This window comes from Protopterus annectens, chromosome 5.part0 (genome assembly GCF_019279795.1).
Source record: "Protopterus annectens isolate FY-2018-M chromosome 5.part0, PAN1.0, whole genome shotgun sequence".
Taxonomy (NCBI): Eukaryota; Metazoa; Chordata; order Ceratodontiformes; family Protopteridae; genus Protopterus; species Protopterus annectens.
In genome coordinates, this window is record NC_056735.1 from 1,801,887,381 (window position 1) to 1,801,903,242 (window position 15,862).

The following is a 15,862-nucleotide window of genomic DNA, read 5'->3' on the forward strand; positions in this document are numbered from 1 at the left end:
TATAAATATGTGTTGATGTTATCAGCTTAGCGAAATCACACCAAAAGACATTTAGTGGAAGATATAACTACAATTCTAAAGTCTGTCTCAATCATGTAGATTTATCTCCATTGCAGCTTCTTGAATTCATATGTGTGTGCTAATTTCTAGCTTTCCTAATTTTTTATGTATTGCTATGTGTGCCTGTGTGAGTGAGTCTGTGTTTTTGTATGCGTGTATGTGTGTGCATGTGTGTGCATGTGTGTGTGTGTGTGTGTGTGTGTGTGTGTGTGCGTGCATGCGTGTGTGTGCGTGGTTCCCATTCAGAAGCCTGAAACATCATAAGCCTGAAAATCAAAATCCTGAAACCAAAAGCCTGAAAATTCAGAATCCTGAAAACTCAAAATCCTGAAAGCCCAAAATCCTGAAACTCAAAATCCTGAAAACACAAATAATGCTAATATGTCACTATAAAGACACTAATATCTACCAACTGACCCTGACCCTAACCCTAACCCTAAGGTCCGTCACTATCGCACACTCACCTGACCCGCGCCCTAACCCTAACTCACTTAAACCGCCCCTAACCCCAATATTTGTCACTATTGCATACATGCCTAACCTGCGCCCTAACCCTAACTCACTTAAACCGCCCCTAACCCTAAAATAAAACCAACCGCACACTTACCTGACCCCAACGCATGACCTAACACCACAGGGCTAACAATAGCAAAGCCACAATGACATCAGTATGTCTATTTTGTGTTTTCAGGATTTTGAGTTTCAGGATTTTGGTCTTTCAGGATTTTGGGCTTTCAGGATTTTGAGTTTTCAGGATTCTGAATTTTCAGTCTTTTGGTTTCAGGATTTTGATTTTCAGGCTTATGATGTTTCAGGCTTCTGAATGGGAACCGTGTGCGTGTGTGCGTGTGTGTGTGTGTGTTTGTGCGTGTGCACGCGCATGTGTCAGTGAGAGTCCATGTGTGTGCATGTGTCTGTAGCTGTGTCTATGATGTTGGTTGAGAGGGTCAGAGCCTTATCTTTTTAAAATAATTTCTGAAGCATAAATGATATTGTCTTGATAGTCTTGTTTATTTACATAATATTTACTGATGAATAAAAAACAGATTATTTTTCCAATTTTTTTACTATAGACTAATTAGGTTTTTATACTCACATGCAGTGAATAAATGTCTAATAATCAACTGAAGATGAATTCAACAGATTCAAATCCACTAAAAGTGTTTCACCTCAGTATACAGAAAAAGAGCATGAATAACATTGGACCAAATTTTAAAAGATAGTTGCAGACAATTCAACACACTGAAAGATGTCTCTGCATCAGTTTCAGACTCGATTCCATAATGTATGCTAAAACAAGACCAAGTAATTATCTATACAGTATAGGATAATTATGGACTCTGTGCATGCCCATCAGATTACAAAACACAACGGGCATGCCCAGCACAACTGAAATGCAACAAAGTACTTTTCTGACAACTTTCTGAAAGCATTTGGCCAAGACCATCTGTGCTTTATCTTACCACTATATTCTACATATTCTTAAGGAATCCTGCATAATCTGCAAACCTTACTTAAAATATGCAACCTGCATTTAATGCACTTCAGCAGGATGAAGCCATACTAGAGGGCGATCTACAAATGCCTCACAAAAGGCAGCCAGCTAGGCACCAAACCAGACTACAGTTAATCTAGCTCTATTCCCACAAAGTAATAGATAGATACAGGTCAGACAGAGAGCTGGTGGAGGCTGTGTGCAGGACATGTGCACCCCACATGTATGCTCATAGTCTGTGGGATAACTCAATACTGATAGAAACAAAACTGTGCACAACTCTAGGTATACTGGCCTTTGGGACACTTCAACAGCATATGAGAGACACTATAGGAGTGCCCCAGACAGCTGCTAGTTGCATCATCTCACATTTACTGGTAGCACTGTGCACCAAGGTAGACGGATATATTAAATTCCCAAAAACGCTCATGGAGTGCAGAACTGCCATGCAGTGGTTCTGTGCCACAGCCAACATCTCCTATGTTCTTGATGTAATAGACTATACCCACATCCCATTTAAAAACCTAACTGCAACTGATGCAGAACAGTACATCAATAGAAAGGCATGGCTATCACTCACTTGTCAGGTGCTTTTCTCAGCAGTTGGCCTCATTACTAATATTATGGCAACACACCCTAGTTGTATGCATGACACTGAAATATGGAGAGAAAGCAGCCTGTAGGCTTCTTTCCAACACGGTAAAATTCCTGAGGGACTACTGTCTGGTAAGAACAGGATCGCAGCCATGAGGTCAGCAGAGTCTAGACCTGTCAACATTAAGTATGAAGACTAAATATGTGTTATCTCCTTTCTACAAACAGGTGATTGATTATCCTTGGCTAATGATGGCACACAGAGCCCCATCAACCCCTGCCAAGGATGCATCCGACAGAGCAAACACTGTGACATTAAGCACTATTGAGCATATATTTGGCATGCAGAAAGCAAGATTCAGATGACTGGACACATTCAAGGGTGCAGTACAATACACACCAGAAAAGGAATCATAGATGGCTACTGTGTGTAGGCTTAAATGTATAGCCTTACAACATTCAGGCATGGTAATGTTTATTTCAGACTTCCCAAAAATGCATCTGCAAGGTAAGTATTAGTGATTTATTGGGAATAACATTAATGTGTACACAGTTTTAAGCTTAATATTGTCTTAGGAGTTATCAACAGGAGTTCTTTTTTATTGAATTATTCAACTGGCATTTTGATGGTAACTTTCATGATTTTCTTATTAATTGCTTATATTAGCATTGCTATTTTAATAGCAGAAAGTAGTGCACTTGCATGTGTCATAGTGGTTCCGTGTGAAATGTATGTCAATTATAGTCTGACTATTTTATTACTGAATGGGTGTCTGCTGTCTCAACTTTCTTAATGCTGTTGGAATGCCATTAATGGCATGGTACCCATTAATGGCATGTACTTAACCATCAATAGCATGTACTTCTTAAACTCCACTCCTCTTTTAATGCTGTATAATTACACTGTGATGGTTTGTTAAACACAATGCCATCGACCATTGTGTGTCATTGTTGGGCCACAAGCCAGTCATGCTTTTATTTTATGCCTGTTTTAACTGTGCAGGTACATACATAAGAATAATACAAATGTAGTCAGTGACAGTGATAGATTTATTGAGGGAGAGTAAGGTATGTGTTGTTGTTGTTGTGTCTTTCGGCTTTTTCCCGGTTAGGGGTCACCACAGTGGAAATCCGGTCCGCTAATGATTGGCAGTAGATTTTTACGTGCCAAGTTGCCAGCCCTGATGCACAACCTTCAATAATGGTACGCCCATTCACGCATGTCTTCACACAAAAGATGCTCTAGCTGAGAATCGAACAGGACAACGTCTTACTATAAGGTGACAATGCTACCGCAGCACCACCACTGCAGTGTGTCATATACATAATTTCTAATTATTAAATGCTGTCTTTATGCTTGCAATTGTGCAACTGCTCAAAGCTTTCAAATTCTGATTTTATGACTTGATATCACTCATTAACTATGTTGCATTGCTAATCTCTTTTGCTTATATATTTTATGTGTATCATTGCTTGTTAATCTTACAATAAATTTTAAATACACATATTTTAAACATGGGATGGCAACATGATACATCATTGGCAAATAATGATGTGTCATAGTGGAAATGTAAATGTTGTATTGATACCTCAACATAAATGTGTGAGGCACACATTGAATAATGAATAGGGGGTCATGTTCTTAAGGAGTTGCTCTCAGAGTCTATGAGTGATGTTGATGTAAGGACTACCTGGTAACAGGGTTACATTAGGGACCATATTCCCAAAGGTCTGCCATCAGTGCTAACTTATAGTGTACTATGCTTTTGGAATGGAGCCCCATGTCACTACTGCATGCCAGATTGGCATGGCATAATTGTTTTGAGAAATACTAATACATATGTCTATCTGCTGTACATATCTCTCAACTTCTAAGTGCATGAAATCTGGACAGAATGGTGGAGAAAGGCCCCATAACAGGGACAGATTTTAAATATTGCACTTATAAATGTAGAAAGTTGCTAGAATAACAGGCTTTGCATTAACATACATTTTCTGAAGGTTATGAAGCTCAAAGCTCAAATGCCCATCCAATCCGCTACTTTCACACTGTGGGTTCTATCTGTGAGCCACTTTGCAACCTAACTAGTTATATATGTTTACCTTCCTGTATGGTATCATCATTGTCATGTAGGTGTTCTGGTACTATATTACCTTCTGCCACCATGTTGGTTATCATACACATGCAAGGCATATGCACACAAGGTGGTGGCAATTGTGTTGATTCTATCATTGTTTATTTTGTAGTTGTATTTTGTGCATTACCCAGGGATTTATATTTTTCCAGCCTATGCATTCCTTAATTTTCATTAATCATATATATATATATATATATATATATATATATATATATATATATATATATAGACATTTACTTCATATTCCATGTCAGTGGTGTGGGCTTGTGTGAGGACCCTCCTTTCACTTTGGATTTCTTTATGCTGTTGCATATCACAGATATGCATTGCATGACACCCAGCTGTGTTGACTCTGGCATGGCATATGTCTTTTTGACATATGGATCCCATTTCTCCTTTTTTGCTGTCTGTATACTTATTTCTTTATTACAGAGCCATGTTAATGTTTTGCTGTGGTACTTCTGTTAGGTACTGTGCTTGGTTAATTAGGTTTGAGGTTCTAGTCTACTCCTGCATTTGGCCATCCTTCCTGTTGTTTGGCTTAAACCTGCACCACGGACAACCTAGTGGAAGACTGTATTCGATATCCATTGTGTACTGCAATGACAGCACTCCCATTCCAAGACACACCTATCACCAGTCATATTCATTCTGATGTGACTGCCAGACAATTTGCTACATCTCAGCAATGATCTGTGCATTGGTACATATGCATTTTTGCATTGCATCATGGCTTCCCTGTTTGCTAATTTTCCTTCACACGTGTTGTATAGTCTACTGTCTATGTGCCCTTAACTCTCTTTTATGTATATTTCTGGCCTTTGTTTGTCACATCTTGTGATATTTGTTATATGTTTATGCCTGCTCTTTGGCCCTTCTCCACTTGCTGTGCCTTTTCCATTCCTTCTATTCTCAAAAAAAAAAAAAAAAAAAAAAAAAAAAAAAAAAAAAAGGGACCCTATTCCCACCAAAAAATATGTTCATGCCCCTCTGCTTCTCCATCATACCTTTTGTGTGTTCCTCTTCTTCACATTTACCCCACATCTGTTTTGCTTTCACTCTACTTCGTTTTGTGTGTGTGTGTGTGTGTGTGTGTGTGTGTGTGTGTGTGTGTGTGTGTGTGTGTGTGTGTTACATTTGTTCCACACACATGCCCTGTACCCATTGTTAGCTACTGTTAGCCATGGCAAAGTGGCTGTGACTGCCCTTCACCTTATTGCATTGATGTTTTTATTAGAAATTTTGTGGAGAACATTGGAATCTACAAATGTTAAGGGTGTATTTATATATGTCTGTTTACATATTAAGACAAGATCTGTAAATGTTTTTGGATATGAGTGATACACATTTGTCTTCCTTTAGGACTTTTCACCTATTACTGAAAGTCCTATTGAGTTTGTTAACCTTCCGTAGATGTGCATTGGTAATGCACATATATATTTTACTTTATGAGTGAGTTTTCCTTCAATACAACTTTGACATGACTTCTTGTGGTTGTACTAATATCACTGGTTTTGTTTACTTTGCACTGAGTTATCCTTTGTGGATTGGAGCATATTTGCATATTACTTGGGTAACCCCAAGTCTTGCATGGAACTCGGTGGACTCCACCAGATTCTGTGGACTTTATGGAATCCAACCCGATGTTTTTCAGACTGTAAGGCTGATCACCTTATACCCTGCATCCCTACATAGGGCTTTGCCTCTTGTATTGTCTGACTTATGTAACAAATCATACCTCCTCTCAGCTGTCCCTGATTGCTAGGAACTTTCCTGATTTTGAGCTCAGAATTTTGCTGTGCCCATCCTAAAAAAATGTTTTTCAAGAAAAAGTTTGTCGATTTTTTTCAAAATTTAATAATAATCATTAAAGTTCCAGATTCTTTACACATCAATAAATGGATGCCATTGCAAGTCCTCTTATTCTGCCTGTTTCAAGTCAAAAGTGCTAATATTTAAAGAGTTACTGATTTGGGAACTTTGCTCCTGATTATTTTTTGGCTTTGCCCCAGATTCTGGAGGAAATAGTTTGACAGCTATAACAGCAAATACCGAGTCTACTTCACCTCAGTTAACATTGCAATTGTCTTACGTCTTCTGGTGTTTTTATATTACGCACTTGTTAACTAGGTAAGTCCACTCAACACAAGCGTAGGGAGAACCTTGGAGCAGTGCCTGCTTAGTTGAGTAAGTCACAAAGTAGTGAAATGGAGATGGAAAGAATAAATTACTGTACCATGAGCTAGAGGAAACATCTCTTTCAGAATTCAGACTCTTAACCCTCCGTGCTAACTGCCAGACTATTCTTGAGAAGTTACTTTGTTACAGAGCTTTACACATAGGAGGCCCGAAGCATTAATCTGGCAGGAATCCAGCAATATGATCGGGAAGCTTAGCACAGATGAAGGATTTGAGCTGCTAGCAAATCTAATCCTGTGTTCCAGGGTTTGATTCTATTGAGTGACCCTTAAAAAGTGACTTTTCCAAACAGTGCTCTGGTTTAACCCTGAAAAGAGACTGTGCATAGTAGGTTAAACTAGTTAGAGGGATAAAATAAAAATTAAACTTCTAAAGTGATAGTTATAAATATTTACTGGAGTGGAAAACAGTTCTTAACTATACACATGGTGAGCTAGAAAAGAATAATTAAAGACTGCTAACACAATTTGTGACTTAAAACGTTTCACTTTTCTGTGTGAACAGACGTACAGTATATGGCATGCAGTTAAATGGCTCTTTGATGAATATTATATAATGGGAAAGTTTCACCTCCCACTTTGATGTGCTTTACACTCCAAGTGGGAGGTAAATCTGTATCCCACATCAATGAGTTCGGTAGCAGCACTGAAACACAGATAAGTGTGGCTATTGGGCACTTTCACATGTGCAGCTGCAGTTTTCTTACCACTAAGCAGTGAAGTATATTTAAAACTTTTTTTTTCTTTTTAAACTAATTCTCTACTGTAGCTTCTTTTCCTATAAATTCAAAACATTTTTTTATTTGACTTAAATTTAAAGTGTACCTACCCTTTCAAAATATTTTATACAATTCGACTAAGATGTAAAGTGTGCTGATCATGTGTTTTGAAATATATGCATTAAGCTCTTTTCTACTGCTGTATTTCTAAAGATACAAACTGCAGTAGCTCAGTGTGGGATACATACATTATCATGCTCCCTGATGAACACATGACCACTATACCTTATTATACAACGACCCCCCCATTAATATTCAAAAAACGTGCATGCTGATTGGTCAGCGTGCACATTGTAAATCAGAGTTATAGTAATGGAAAAAGGTCTGGTTGCCAGGACTTTTTCCATTACTATAACTCCTTTTTTTTTTTTTTATAGCAATGGAGAACGCAAGAGCTCCATTGCTTCACACTGTCTCACTATGTTAAACTCATTTAACATAGCGAGACAGTTTGTAAAAAGCAATGGAGATCTTGCTTTCTCCGTTGCTTTTTACAAACTGTTTTGCTATGTTAAATGGGTTTAACATAGCGAGACAGCTTTAAAAAAAGAAACAGCTCCATTGCTTTTTTTAAAGCTGTCTCACTATGTTAAACTCATTTAACATAGCGAAACAGTTTCTTTATACAAACTGTTTTGCTATGTTAAATGAGTTTAACATAGCAAGGCAGCTTTAAAAAAAGCAACGGCTCCATTGCTTTTTTTAAAGCTGTCTCGCTATGTTAAACCCATTTAACATAGCGAAACAGTTTGTAAAAAGCAACAGAGATCTTGCTTTCTCCGTTGCTTTTGCTCACAGCTCTGATGTACTGCGTAGGCATACGCATGCGCAGTACATCAGAACTGCTGCAGAATACCAGACAGCTGCAGAAGGACAGCAAGGAGGCATTATACAATGCTATTATTTAAGAAAATTAATTATTTTTTTTCTTAAATAATGTCATTGTATAATAGCAATAACCCACTTCTGGGTGTAGGTAATGCTGGATTTACTCACGGTTGGCTTTGTTTGGTCACTCGGGCTTCACCATCGTGACCAAACCACACCAACCGGGGGTAAATCCAGCATTACCCACACCCAGGCGTGGGTTATTGCTATAATAATAGCCCGCTGACTCACATTGCTAGAGAGAGATAGGCAAGAAGAGTCTGCATTGTACAATGGCATTATTATAAAATGTAATAATTTATTTATTTATTTTAAATAATGCTATTGTATAATAGCAAAGAAAACACCATGGGTAATTCATATATTTAACAGTAGTGAGTGGACCCTATGTTTGTCTCTCAGGCTACAACTTGGTCAACAAATAGAACCTCCATTATGGTCGAAGTATGAATTGTCCACTCTGTTTCCTGGTGTATGCCTTACTTAAACACTGTAAATGCATTACAGAGATAACATTCTCATAGCAGTTACTGATGTGCATAATTCATTCCAGCTATGTGGAATGTGTTGATTTAGTTTTAACATTTGAGCTTACATCAGAGGAAGAATGATAATAGCATTTAGTTTTTTGTCCGGCCTCCTCCTCCTCCTCCTCCATCTCCTTTTTTCCCTCCACTCCCTCCAAAGGCTCAGTGACCATTCAGTTGGTTGAATGTGTGCATCGCTTTGTAATCCAAACTACAACTGACTTGCAGGTTTGAAAATGTATTGATGTGAATGTATATCTAGAGCAGCAAAAAGCCTTAAACCTGCCTAGCACACCCTTCATTTTTGCCAGTAATAAAAACAAGTCACTGTGGATTTTTTGCAGTCCATAGTTTGGTAATAACCTCCATTTTCCCATTACATCACCTCATGAAAAGAGTACAGTATATGATATGCTTCACTGTCACAGTAAAAAAAAAAAAAAAAATATATATATATATATATATATATATATATATATGTGTGTGTGAATATGTGTATATGTACGTGTATGTATTGTTTGTACCAAGCTGAACTGAGGTGGGCTACCAATCTACCAACCACAACTCTGACCTGAGATACCAATGACTAGAGGCTTCTGAGCTTCCAAAAAACATACATTGCCTGGGGGGGGGGGGGTTTGCTTATTTATACTATACTGCACTTTTTTATTGCCTGCTGCCTACTTTAATAGTGTATTCATATACTGTGTACTAAACTACACTGTTATATTGCAATTGTCTGCATTACTATGCCTGTTAAATCAAATGTTATTTCTGTTTTCACTGTTTACAAAGCTTTTTGCTATTTTCACTGTTTGTTAAGTATTTACTGGTATTTTACACTGTTTTAAAGTTATCTGTTCTGCATGTTTTGGTTTTCCCACCAATCAGTGTTTAAATAACTGATTTGTTAGGTGTTTAAAACATTCTTTAGAACCTCCTTTCTGATTTTTTGCTGTTGTAAAATTTTTTAGTGTCTCACTGATATTTTTCTGCAGTATTAAACATTCTTTGGTGTTTCCCACTGAAACTAGGGTAGTTAGTAGCTGTAGCATAGTTCAGATATAGGCTTGCTGCATCTGAATTTGTTTGTAGTGGTCATTTGTTCTGAGCATGCTTTCCAGGCCATTTTGGATTGGAATAAGCCTATCTGCACTTTAGTGAGAGGATTGTGTTAACTGGACCTTGTCTCGTAAGGGGAGTTTGGTCTTGGAATAAACATCCTCATTGGTACTTTTGAATAATTTTCAATTTTTTTTCACCTTATTAGCTTCTGGTATTTAGGCCCTGCATTTCAGCAGGTTTCTGCTTGTTTATACCGAGCTGAACTGAGATGGACTATCAGCCACAGGTCTGAGCTGAGATACCAGACAACTAGATGCTTCTGAACTTCCAAAAGAAAAAATAAGTTGCCTGTTTTTTATCTTGTTAATGCTACTTACTGCACTTTTTTATTGTCTGCTGGTTACTTTTATACCATATGTATATACTATGTACTAAACTACACTGTTGTACTGTAATTGTCTGTGCCTGTTAAATCAAATTTTATTGCTGTTTTCACTGTTTGTTAAGTATTTACTGGTATTTTTCACTTTTTTAAAGCTATCTGTTCTGCTTCTTCTGGTTTTCTCACCAGTGTTTAAATAACTGATCTGTTAGCTGTTGAAAACATTCTTTAGAGCCTCCTTGCTGATTTTCTGTTGTTTTAACCTTTTTTTAGTGTCTCACTGTTATTTTTCTGCTGTGTTGAACATTCTCTAGTATTGCCCGCTGAAACTAGGGTAGCTAGTAGCTGTAGCATAGTCAATATACAGGCTTGCTGCATCTGGGTTTATTTGTAGTGGATGTTTGTTCTGAGCACATTTTCCAGCTCATCTTGAATTGGAAGGGGCCTATCTGCCCTTTAGGCAGGTCAGTCTGTGGCTTAGAATTAGCATCCTCATTTGTCCTTTTGAATCTTTTTCAATTTTTTTTTCAAGTTTTTAGCTTTTGGTATTTAGGCCCTGCATTTGAGCAGGTTTCTGCTTGTTTGCACATTGCACAGCACAGCATACTGCCACACAATTGTGCACCAAAGCTAGACAGTTCAATTCAACAGTCTTTCCCTTAGATACTACTGTAGCACACTAGTGTAGCCCTCATCCTTAGTACTTTCCCAGTCAAAGAAATACTGCTAGTGAGTTGTAATCTATTAACCACCAACAAAAAAATAAATAAATAAGTAAAACCCCAGGCAGAAATATACACTCACTGAGCTCCTCCATGAATGATTCTGAAAAGTCACCCCTAGTGACAACAGTCTTCAGCCTAACATTAAGGATGGTTGAACTACCCTTGTTTCTCCTGCCAACCTTGTTCAACTGGGTCTCTAAAGGCATTGTAGCAAATGACTCATGTACACCGACAACCTTCTACTAATAACTTACTCTAGTACAGAGTGCAAGAGATGTATCCACACCAAGAATCTTGAATCTATGCTCTTTCACACTCAAAATAGTAACTTTAAAGAGGTTGTCAACTCACCCACACCTACATATGCACACAGTATCATTACTCATACACATAGTATGCATCAAACACAAACATCTACATACACAGAGGTTCTCTCAAAAAACTTAGCTAAAGGTGTGGCCAAGGATGAACACAGGATAGCAGCAGATTTCTTCAGCTCCACCAATTTCATTACACTGACAGGAATTAATTACTTAAAAAATTAATTTTTGAAGTAATTTTCTTTCTAAATATGTTTGTTTTATATAGTTCTTGAACTATATCTAAAAAAGAAAGGAAATTTTAACAATATTCCTGTCAGAAATCACTTTGGAAATTTTCCTGTCAGTTTATCAGTCTGAAATGAGTTCCAGTAAGACAAATTCTCAAGACTCCAGCATCAAGAAAGAACTTCAGTCTCTGATAACTATAATCCAGCAACTTACTGCTAAGATGGATAAAATGGATACTAAAATAGATACCTTCATAGAAAAAACTACAAAACAAATAGACTTGTTACATATAGACCTGCAACAACAGAAGATCCAGATGACAGGCATAGAAGAAGCTGTGAATGACATGGAAAATAGAATCCAAGAAGAGGAAATCAACATTGAGTTTCTGCTGAAACAAAATACACATTTACAAACAAAGCTGGATGACCTAGAAAATAGATCTAGGCGCAATAACATTAGGATTTTTGGACTGCCAGAAAATATTGAAGGTAACAATATTACTTCGTTTTTAATAACATGGCTCCCTAAAACTTTAGACTTACCAGAAGCATTCTCTTTTGGTATCGAAGAGCACATAGATCTATAGCTAATACTAACTCTAACAAAACTATCCTAGATCAGTTATAGTTAGATTTCTATCATCTTTGATAAAGAGATGGTTCTTAAATCTGCTTGGGCTAAAGCTCCTGTTAAGATTAATGAGACAACTGTGCGTTTTGACAATGACTATTCTTCCTTGGTAATAGCTAAAAGAAAAGTTTTTCTGCCACTAATAAGGGAGCTTAAAAAAGCACAGTTTAAAACATACCTTCTGTTTCCTGCCAAGCTAAAAATCTTCCTTCCTGATGGTCCTAAAATTTTTGATGACTTAGACTCTGCTTTACTGTTTATCAAAAAAAATAAGATTTTGGATAAAATAGAGGAAATGGAATGGGCTAGTCCTTCATTAAAGAGACTGGCAACTGAAACTTCGTGGAAGACTTCAGAGAAGAAGAAGAGACTAAAAAACAAATGATTTGTTCTATGTTTTTTTTCTTTTTTTTTCTCTCATCATTTTACTTCATTATTAATCTTTTTAAATATAGTTCCTGCATTTCCAGAAAGCCACAAATATTCTGAAAAAGATTTAATCAAAGTTATTCTCTGTGTGCAAAGAAATGTTTTGTTTCATAACCAGTCAAAATATCTGAGGAACTAATAACAAGCTATTATTCAATTTGTTTCTCTTTCTGAAAAAGAGAAGTAAGGTCAGTAATTTGATACATTTTTTTTCTCTTTTTTTTCTCCTTTTCTTCTTTTCTTTGTTTAAACAATGACATTCTATTTAGATTATGTAGTGGGTAAAGGGTGGGGAGGGCAGGAGAGAAGAGTAATGAAAATATGATAAATGGAATAATAACATATTTATTCCTTGTAAAAGTTTATATGTTCTTCAAATGCTATTCCTAATTATACTTTCTTGATTATACTGCTTATGCTTGTTTGTAAATAATCTGTCATGCTTTAACTAATAATAATTAGAACTAAATAATAGTAAATAATATGTTTTATTTTTAACTCTATTAATATAAACAGTAAGTAATATTCCATTGTATATACTTCTTATAGCTTTCTCTTACATTTTTTTATTTCTGCTTTACACTCTTTTATTTTCTACTCTCTTTTTCTTTTCTTTATTCTTTCTCTTTATTTTTTTTTCATATTAATATACAGAAATGCTTTTGATCATATAGACACAGTAAATAATAAGATTTGCATAAAAATTGAGTTGGGACAAAAATATTGAGTTTTATTACTTATTAATAACTTTGGGCTTAATTTCAATTACATAGAGGCTTTAATAACCTGTAAAATACATCACGAAGGTTTTGTCATGTTTTGATGCATTTACACTGCTAAATGAATGTTTGTCACTAGTTTTTAACAAGTTTCCCGCCAAAATGTTAAGGGCAACAATCTGGGATGTGTGCTACCTCATGAACAGTGTTCTCGAGTTGTTTTAAAGCTTCAACTCTCAGAATTCTCACAGATAAGCTGAAAGCAGTCAATTTGACCTTTGACCCAGATATCACACTGACACATCACAGATTCAGGAAGAACACTCTACCAGGAAGTAGAACTGATGCAAATGTGACTATGTGAAGGAAAATGAACTCTTTAACATTTAAATGTGAGTTATTTTATATAATTACTTAAATATCTATGTTATAATTCATAAAATATGTCAGTTATAATGATTTTAAATGATGCAGTTTCTTGTAGTAAGTAAATGTCTTATTTTAGAAGGCATAGAAAATGAAACATTTATTCAAGTGTTTTTGAAAATCTACTTGACTGCAGCATACTAATCTGTGTTAAAAACTTATGTTCCAAACATATACATTACTATAACTCATTTAATTCATCTGATTGACAAGCATAAATAACTTTATAACTCTATTCTGGAAGAAACTGTCATGTGATATATTTTAAAGCAGTAGTATAGACATACAAAATACAGATGGCTTTTTTTACAATAATGCAAGTGTTTCTGAGAATTTGCATAACTATGCAGTATGATTTATAACAATTTCTATAAATATAATATTTTATTCTATTGACAATAATGAGTATGAGTAAAATGCTCATATACAAGCAATTCAAGGTTTTTTTGGAAGCTGTTGACTGCATTTACATGACAGAAAATAGATGCATCTTAATATATGTAATGTCTGAACCATATTAGCCAAAGTTTTGATTTAAATGAATGTTAGAACTTATTTTACATACTTTGAATAAATTAATATGTAAATATGCCTTCCTTTTTTTTCTCTCTCTCTCTTTCTTTCACTCTCTCCCTCTTTCACGTCTTTTATTTCTCTCTCTCCTCTTGGTTCCTAATATCAAGATTATTTGAATGCTATTTGAATACAAGTGTATTATATTACATAGATGTATATAGTAGTATGAATAGTTTAAAAAAAAAAAAAAAAAGTTTATTTTAGTTTATATGATGCTGTTTTATCAAATGTGTAGTCTTGTCTTGCTAGATAATTGAATTGAAAGCTGTTAATTTAAGTTAAATATAACCAGTATTAAATTGATAAGGTGGTAGCTGAGGTACTGCTGCTTAGGGTAGGGGGTTAACTTGAGTGGTAAATACTACTCTAAGTTGGAGTTTTTAACTCCAGGCTGGATGCAAGGTTTAATCCTTACATTATTTTCACTTGTTCATTGTTATATGTATATAGTTTTGACATCCACAATATATTTTGTACACTCATTGTCACTACAAACAAAATTGAATCCTATACAAAATCCCATAAGAGATTCAATAAATACAGCTATATTTAAAGGTACACCTAAAGGAGGAGATGTAACATTACTTATGTTGTTATTTGTTATTTTGATCATAAGATTCTTAAGTTTTAAAAATGCCAAATGACATCTTTAAAAGGAATTTCTTTAAACATTAATGGATTGAATAATCCATGTAAAAGGGCAAGCCTAATAAGATACATTAATTTACATAAGGCCAACTCAGTCTTCCTGCAAGAAACCCATCTCTTGAAAAAGATATTGATAAACTAGCCACAAACAAATATACAGTATTGGTTAGTTCAGAGCGCACTCAGGAAAAAAAGAGGAGTGGCTATTTTATGGAATAAAAGTATGCCCATTCCTAAAACCATTAAGTCTTAGCAGGATGATAAAGGAATGTTTTGTATGGTTACAATACAAATTAATGGGAAGACTTACACTTTAATTAATTTATATTGGATACCTGGAATTGGTATTAATACAGTGAAACATCATCTTGATAAGATCATATCATTCTCTATAGGAGATATTATTTTAGCTGGTGACTTTAATTGTATACTACATGAAAGTGATACTACCACTATAGGAAAAAGAAGAATTACATCTAATGCAAAACATTTAAATGATTTTGCTAATTCTTATCATTTGAATGACATTAATAATCAGATAGATTCAAAATCATTACCATACACCTTTTTTCTAACAGATACAAAATTTATTCAAAAATAGATAGGGTCTTTATTTCTAACCAGATGGTAACAGATTTAATTAATTCCAAAATCATTTCATGTCCTATATCTGATCATAATTCAATTGTTTTTGAATTCATGATAAAAATACTCATAATGTTCAGATCAAAAGGATACCAGCATACTTAACTCAACTAAAAGACTATAAAGAATATATACTTTCAGAAGTAAAACATTTTTAGACATAAATAATACTCCTGAAGTCTCCATTGTCTATGTTTGGGATGCCTTAAAATCATATCTATATGGACAAAGTATCAGATGGTATAATAATAAAAGGAAATCTTGGGATAAGGAATTGTTAGATAGTCAAAGTAAATTAGACTCTTATAAACATAATAATAAAGAAAATATTATGGACAAGAAAGTTATTGAAGAAATAAACAAACTAAATGAGAAATACAAAGA